Source organism: Triticum aestivum, chromosome 3D (genome assembly GCF_018294505.1).
Source record: "Triticum aestivum cultivar Chinese Spring chromosome 3D, IWGSC CS RefSeq v2.1, whole genome shotgun sequence".
NCBI classification, from domain to species: Eukaryota; Viridiplantae; Streptophyta; class Magnoliopsida; order Poales; family Poaceae; genus Triticum; species Triticum aestivum.
In genome coordinates, this window is record NC_057802.1 from 145,255,343 (window position 1) to 145,264,069 (window position 8,727).

Below are 8,727 nucleotides of genomic sequence, written 5' to 3' on the forward strand. Positions count from 1 at the left end.
AGACCGCATAACAACATACGTTGTTCCCTTTGTCATCGGTATGTTACTTGCCCGAGATTCGATCGTCGGTATCTCGATACCTAGTTCAATCTCGTTACCGGCAAGTCTCTTTACTCGTTCCGTAATACATCATCCCGCAACTAACTCATTAGTCACAATGCTTGCAAGGCTTATAGTGATGTGCATTACCGAGTGGGCCCTGAGATACCTCTCCGACAATCGGAGTGACAAATCCTATTCTCGAAATACGCCAACCCAACAAGTACCTTTGGAGACACCTGTAGAGCACCTTTATAATCACCCAGTTACGTTGTGACGTTTGGTAGCACACAAAGTGTTCCTCCGGTAAACGGGAGTTGCATAATCTCATAGTCATGGGAACATGTATAAGTCATGAAGAAAGCAATAGCAACATACTAAACGATCGGGTGCTAAGCTAACGTAATGGGTCATGTCAATCACGTCATTCTCCCAATGAGGTGATCCCGTTAATCAAATAACAACTCATGTCTATGGCTAGGAAACATAACCATCTTTGATTAACGAGCTAGTCAAGTAGAGGCATACTAGTGACACTTTGTTTGTCTATGTATTCACACATGTATTATGTTTCCGGTTAATACAATTCTAGCATGAATAATAAACATTTATCATGATACAAGGAAATATATAATACTTTATTATTGCCTCTAGGGCATATTTCCTTCAGTCTCCCACTTGTACTAGAGTCAATAATCTAGATTACATAGTAATGATTCTTACACCCATGGAGTCTTGGTGCTGATCATGTTTTGCTCGTGGAAGAGGCTTAGTCAACGGATCTGCTACATTCAGATCCGTATGTATCTTGCAAATTTCTATGTCTCCCACCTGGACTAAATCCCGGATGGAATTGAAGCGTCTTCTGATGTGCTTGGTTCTCTTGTGAAATCTGGATTCCTTTGCTAAGGCAATTGCACCAGTATTATCACAAAAGATTTTCATTGGTCCCGATGTACTAGGTATGACACCTAGATCGGTTATGAACTCCTTCATCCAGACTCCTTCATTCGCTGCTTCCGAAGCAGCTATGTATGCCGCTTCACACGTAGATCCCGCCACGACACTTTGCTTGGAACTGCACCAACTGACAGCTCCACCGTTCAATGTAAATACGTATCCGGTTTGCGATTTCGAATCGTCCGGATCAGTGTCAAAGCTTGCATCAACGTAACCATTTACGATGAGCTCTTTGTCACCTCCATATACGAGAAACATATCCTTAGTCCTTTTCAGGTATTTCAGGATATTCTTGACCGCTGTCCAGTGATCCACTCCTGGATTACTTTGGTACCCCCTTGCTAAACTTATAGCCAGGGACACATCAGGTCTGGTACACAGCATTGCATACATGATAGAGCCTATGGCTGAAGCATAGGGAACATCTTTCATCTTCTCTCTATCTTCTGCAGTGGTCGGGCATTGAGTCTTACTCAATCTCACACCTTGTAGTACAGGCAAGAACCCTTTCTTTGCTTGATCCATTTTGAACTTCTTCAAAACTTTGTCAAGGTATGTGCTTTGTGAAAGTCCAATTAAGCGCCTTGATCTATCTCTATAGATCTTAATGCCTAATATATATGCAGCTTCACCGAGGTCTTTCATTGAAAAACTTTTATTCAAGTATCCCTTTATGCTATCCAGAAATTCAATATCATTTCCAATCAGTAATATGTCATCCACATATAATATCAGAAATGCTATCGAGCTCCCACTCACTTTCTTGTAAATACAGGCTTCTCCAAAAGTCTGTATAAAACCAAATGCTTTGATCACACTATCAAAGCGTTTATTCCAACTCCGAGAGGCTTGCACCAGTCCATAAATGGATCGCTGGAGCTTGCACACTTTGTTAGTTCCCTTTGGATCGACAAAACCTTCCGGTTGCATCATATACAACTCTTCTTCCAGAAATCCATTCAGGAACGCAGTTTTGACATCCATTTGCCAAATTTCATAATCATAAAATGCGGCAATTGCTAACATGATTCGGACAGACTTAAGCATCGCTACGGGTGACAAGGTCTCATCGTAGTCAATCCCTTGAACTTGTCAAAAACCTTTCGCAACAAGTCGAGCTTTATAGATAGTAACATTACCATCAGCGTCAGTCTTCTTCTTGAAGATCCATTTATTTTCAATGGCTTGCCGACCATTGGGCAAGTCAACCAAAGTCCATACTTTGTTCTCATACATGGATCCTATCTCGGATTTCATGGCTTCAAGCCATTTTGCGGAATCTGGGCTCACCATTGCTTCTTCATAGTTCGTAGGTTCGCCATGGTCTAGTAACATGACCTCCAGAACAGGATTACCGTACCACTCTGGTGCGGATCTTGATCTAGTTGACCTACGAAGTTCAGTAATAACTTGATCTGAAGTTTCATGATCATTATCATTAACTTCCTCACTACTTGGTGTAGGTGTCGCAGAAACAGATCTCTGCGATGATCTACTTTCCAATAAGGGAGCAGGTACGGTTACCTCATCAAGTTCTACTTTCCTCCCACTCACATCTTTCGAGAGAAACTCCTTCTCTAGAAAGGATCCATTTCTAGCAACAAATATCTTGCCATCGGATCTGTGATAGAAGGTGTACCCAACGGTCTCCTTTGGGTATCCTATGAAGACACATTTCTCCGATTTAGGTTCGAGCTTATCAGGTTGAAGTTTCTTCACATAAGCATCGCAACCCCAAACTTTAAGATACGACAACTTTGGTTTCTTGCCAAACCATAGTTCATAAGGCGTCGTCTCAACGGATTTCGATGGTGTCCTATTTAGAGTGAATGCAGCCGTCTCTAAAGCATAACCCCAAAACGATAGTGGTAAATCAGTAAGAGACATCATAGATCGCACCATATCTAGTAAAGTGCGATTACGACGTTCAGACACACCATTACGCTGTGGTGTTCCGGGTGGCGTGAGTTGCGAAACTATTCCGCATTGTTTCAAATGTAGACCAAACTCGTAACTCAAATATTCTCCTCCACGATCAGATCGTAGGAATTTTATTTTCTTGTTACGATGATTTTCAACTTCACTCTGAAATTCTTTGAACTTTTCAAATGTTTCAGACTTATGTTTCATTAAGTAGATATACCCATATCTGCTCAAATCATCTGTGAAGGTGAGAAAATAACGATATCCGCCACGAGCTTCAATATTCATCGGACCACATACATCTGTATGTATGATTTCCAACAAATCTTTTGCTCTCTCCATAGTTCCGGAGAACGGTGTTTTTGTCATCTTGCCCATAAGGCACGGTTCGCAAGTACCAAGTGATTCAAAATCAAGTGTTTCCAAAATTCCATCAGTATGGAGTTTCTTCATGCGCTTTACACCGATATGACCCAAACGGCAGTGCCACAAATAAGTTGCACTGTCATTATTAACTCTGCATCTTTTGGTTTCAACATTATGAATATGTGTATCACTACTATCGAGATTCATTAAAAATAGACCACTCTTCAAGGGTGCATGACCATAAAAGATATTATTCATATAAATAGAACAACCATTATTCTCTGATTTAAATGAATAACCGTCTTGCATTAAACAAGATCCAGATATAATGTTCATGCTCAACGCTGGCACCAAATAACAATTATTTAGGTCTAAAACTAATCCCGAAGGTAGATGTAGAGGTAGCGTGCCGACGGCGATCACATCGACTTTGGAACCATTTCCCACGCGCATCGTCACCTCGTCCTTAGCTAAACTTCGCTTAATCCGTAGCCCCTGTTTTGAGTTGCAAATATTAGCAACAGAACCAGTATCAAATACCCAGGTGCTACTGCGAGTATTAGTAAGGTACACATCAATAACATGTATATCACATATACCTTTGTTAACCTTGCCATCCTTCTTATCCGCCAAAAACTTGGGGCAGTTCCGCTTCCAGTGGCCAGTCTGCTTACAGTAGAAGCACTCAGTTTCAGGCTTAGGTCCAGACTTGGATTTCTTCTCCTGAACAGCAACTTGCTTGCTATTCTTCTTGAAGTTCCCTTTCTTCTTCCCTTTGCCCTTTTTCTTGAAACTAGTGGTTTTACTGACCATCAACACTTGATGCTCCTTTTTGATTTCTACCTCCGCTGCCTTTAGCATTGCGAAGAGCTCGGGAATCGTCTTATCCATCCCTTGCATGTTATAGTTCATCACGAAGCTCTTGTAGCTTGGTGGCAGTGATTGAAGAATTCTGTCAATGACGCAATCATCCGGAAGTTGAACTCCCAATTGAATCAAGTGATTATTATACCCAGACATTCTGAGTATATGCTCACTGACAGAACTATTCTCTTCCATCTTGCAGCTATAGAACTTATTGGAGACTTCATATCTCTCAATCCGGGCATTTGCTTGAAATATTAACTTCAACTCCTGGAACATCTCATATGCTCCATGACGTTCAAAACGTCGTTGAAGTCCCGGTTCTAAGCCGTAAAGCATGGCACACTGAACTATTGAGTAGTCATCAGCTTTGCTTTGCCAGACGTTCATAACTTCTGGTGTAGCTCTTGCAGGAGGCCTGGCACCTAGCGGTGCTTCCAGGACGTAATTCTTCTGTGCAGCAATGAGGATAATCCTCAAGTTACGGACCCAGTCCGTGTAATTGCTACCATCATCTTTCAACTTAGCTTTCTCAAGGAACGCATTAAAATTCAACGGAACAACAACACGGGCCATATATCTACATTTAACATAGACAAGCAAGATACTATCAGGTACTAAGTTCATGATAAATTTAAGTTCAATTAATCATATTACTTAAGAACTCCCACTTAGATAGACATCTCTCTAATCATCTAAGTGATTACGTGATCCAAAGCAACTAAACCATGACCGATTAACACGTGAGATGGAGTAGTTTCAATGGTGAACATCACTATGTTGATCATGTCTACTATATGATTCACGCTCGACCTTTCGGTCTCTGTGTTCCGAGGCCATATCTGTATATGCTAGGCTCGTCAAGTTTAACCCGAGTATTCCGCGTGTGCAACTGTTTTGCACCCGTTGTATTTGAACGTAGAGCCTATCACACCCGATTAACACGTGGTGTCTCAGCACGAAGAACTTTTGCAACGGTGCATACTCAGGGAGAACACTTTTATCTTGAAATTTTAGTGAGAGATCATCTTATAATGCTACCGTCAATCAAAGCAAGATAAGATGCATAAAGGATTAACATCACATGCAATCAATATAAGTGATATGATATGGCCATCATCATCTTGTGCTTGTGATCTCCATCTCCGAAGCACCGTGCTTGTGATCACCATCTCCGAAGCACCATCATGATCACCATCGTCACCGGCTCGACACCTTGATCTCCATCGTAGTATCGTTGTCGTCTCGCCAACTTATTACTTTTACGACTATCGCTACCGCTTAGTGATAAAGTAAAACTATTACATGGCGATTGCATCTCATACAATAAAGCGACAACCATATGGCTCCTGCCAGTTGCCGATAACTCGGTTACAAAACATGATCATCTCATACAACACATTATATCACATCATGTCTTGACCATATCACATCACAACATGCCCTGCAAAAACAAGTTAGACGTCCTCTACTATGTTGTTGCAAGTTTTACGTGGCTGCTACGGGCTTAGCAAGAACCGTTCTTACCTACGCATCAAAACCACAACGATAGTTTGTCAAGTTGGTGCTGTTTTAACCTTCGCAAGGACCGGGCGTAGCCACACTCGGTTCAACTAAAGTGAGAGAGACAGACACCCGCCAGTCACCTTTAAGCAACGAGTGCTCCGAACGGTGAAACCAGTCTCGCGTAAGCGTACGCGTAATGTCGGTCCGGGCCGCTTCATCTCACAATACCGCTGAACCAAAGTATGACATGCTGGTAAGCAGTATAACTTATATCGCCCACAACTCACTTGTGTTCTACTCGTGCAAAGCATCAACGCATAAAACCAGGCTCGGATGCCACTGTTGGGAAACGTAGTAATTTCAAAAATTTCCTACGCACACGCAAGATCATGGTGATGCATAGCAACGAGAGGGGAGAGTGTTGTCCACGTACCCTCGTAGACCGACAGCGGAAGCGTTATTACAACGCGGTTGATGTAGCCGAACGTCTTCACGATCCGACCGATCAAGTACCGAACGTACGGCACCTCCGAAGTTCTACACACGTTCAGCTCGATGACGTCCCTCGAACTCCGATCCAGCCGAGTGTTGAGGGAGAGTTTCGTCAGCACGACGGCGTGGTGACGATGATGATGTTCCACCGACGCAGGGCTTCGCCTAAGCTTCGCGACGGTATTATCGAGGTGTAATCTGGTGGAAGGGGGCACCGCACACGGCTAAAATATCGTATATCAAGTGTGTTCTTAGGTGCCCCCTGCCCCCGTATATAAAGGAGCAAGGGGAGGCCGGCTACCTATGGGGCGCGCCAAAGAGAGGGGGGGAGTCCTCCTCCTAGTAGGAGTAGGACTCCCCTTTCCTAGTCCTACTAGGAAAAGAAGGGGGCAAGGAAAGAGAGGGGGAGGGAGAGGGAAAGGGGGCTGCGCCCCCCTCTCGTAGTCCAACTAGGACTCCTCTGGGAGGGGGCGCACCACCTCCTGGCTGCTGCCCTCTCTCTCCCCTCAAGGCCCACTAAGGCCCAATACTTCCCCGGGGGGTTCCGGTAACCCTCCGGCACTCCGGTTTAATCCGAAACTTCTCCGGAACACTTCCGGTGTCCGAACATAGTCGTCCAATATATCAATCATTACGTCTCGACCATTTCGAGACTCCTCGTCATGTCCGTGATCACATCCGGGACTCCGAACAACCTTCGGTACATCAAATCACATAAACTCATAATATAACTGTCATCGTAACTTTAAGCGTGCGGACCCTTTGGGTTCGAGAACTATGTAGACATGACCGAGACACCTCTCCGGTCAATAACCAATAGCGGGACCTGGATGCCCATATTGGCTCCCACATATTCTACGAAGATCTTTATCGGTCAGACCGCATAACAACATACGTTGTTCCCTTTGTCATCGGTATGTTACTTGCCCGAGATTCGATCGTCGGTATCTCGATACCTAGTTCAATCTCGTTACCGGCAAGTCTCTTTACTCGTTCCGTAATACATCATCCCGCAACTAACTCATTAGTCACAATGCTTGCAAGGCTTATAGTGATGTGCATTACCGAGTGGGCCCTGAGATACCTCTCCGACAATCGGAGTGACAAATCCTATTCTCGAAATACGCCAACCCAACAAGTACCTTTGGAGACACCTGTAGAGCACCTTTATAATCACCCAGTTACGTTGTGACGTTTGGTAGCACACAAAGTGTTCCTCCGGTAAACGGGAGTTGCATAATCTCATAGTCATGGGAACATGTATAAGTCATGAAGAAAGCAATAGCAACATACTAAACGATCGGGTGCTAAGCTAACGTAATGGGTCATGTCAATCACGTCATTCTCCCAATGAGGTGATCCCGTTAATCAAATAACAACTCATGTCTATGGCTAGGAAACATAACCATCTTTGATTAACGAGCTAGTCAAGTAGAGGCATACTAGTGACACTTTGTTTGTCTATGTATTCACACATGTATTATGTTTCCGGTTAATACAATTCTAGCATGAATAATAAACATTTATCATGATACAAGGAAATATATAATACTTTATTATTGCCTCTAGGGCATATTTCCTTCAGTATAGACATTGAAGATCATCCACATCACTAAGATGATGTAAATCAAATTCAGGATATCGTCATGAATACACATCAACAATCATTAGTATTAGAGTAATCCTTATCAAGGAGTAGCTCACTTTGTCTGTTGTACCACACAACTCTTCGACCTCTTCTGAGTCATAGAATGACTTCTGAAGCTTCACACAAACATGTTGCGATTTATCATTGGATTCAGAATACTAAGCCCTTTCGATGACTTCAATATGTATATCTGAACTAAATGATCTATGTAAGTATGTAGCCACTGCATACATCAGCCGCATGTATTTATACTGGCAATTAGTATCAAAACATAATTCCGCTCATACCGAGAAGGTATGCTGCATCATAAACAATGTTGGGTCTCTGTGAAAACCCCTGTGCTACAAGCCTCACTTTCTCACCACCTCATCTATTTTCGTTTCCGAATGAAAAATCATTTCTCTTCTCTATGAAAGATACTTATGAGGAGCAGGTTTTACTATCGTAAACACCTCTCTTTTGATGAGCGAGTGCTAATCTTCCTAAATTGCTTCCTTTCATTTGAACCAGTATAAGTGTAAACAACACTCTCCATGGATTTTGATTCAGTGCCAAAAAGGATTTCAGCAATTCTCAGGAAGAATTTTATGTCGATATATGTAGACTTTTCATATGTGATTCTCATGAATCAACATCATTTGTGGAATTCTCGTTACGCCACTTAACTCCTTGTGATTTCCCATAGCAACGGAGTCAAGGTGTTTCAATGTCCCATCACCAAAAAATGTGTGGACACATGTGTTGGGTCTGGATGACGCGCACCCATCTTGTGTCATTAAACCTAGGTTGAATCACATTTACTAATGGAGGAGGCCATTTCCTCTATTTCCGCGGAAACATATGAGGACTTAATCTCATGTGACCATAATTCTCCCCCTCTTGTTCCCATTTGGGGATACGAGTGGTTATTAGGTACCTCCACTCATTCT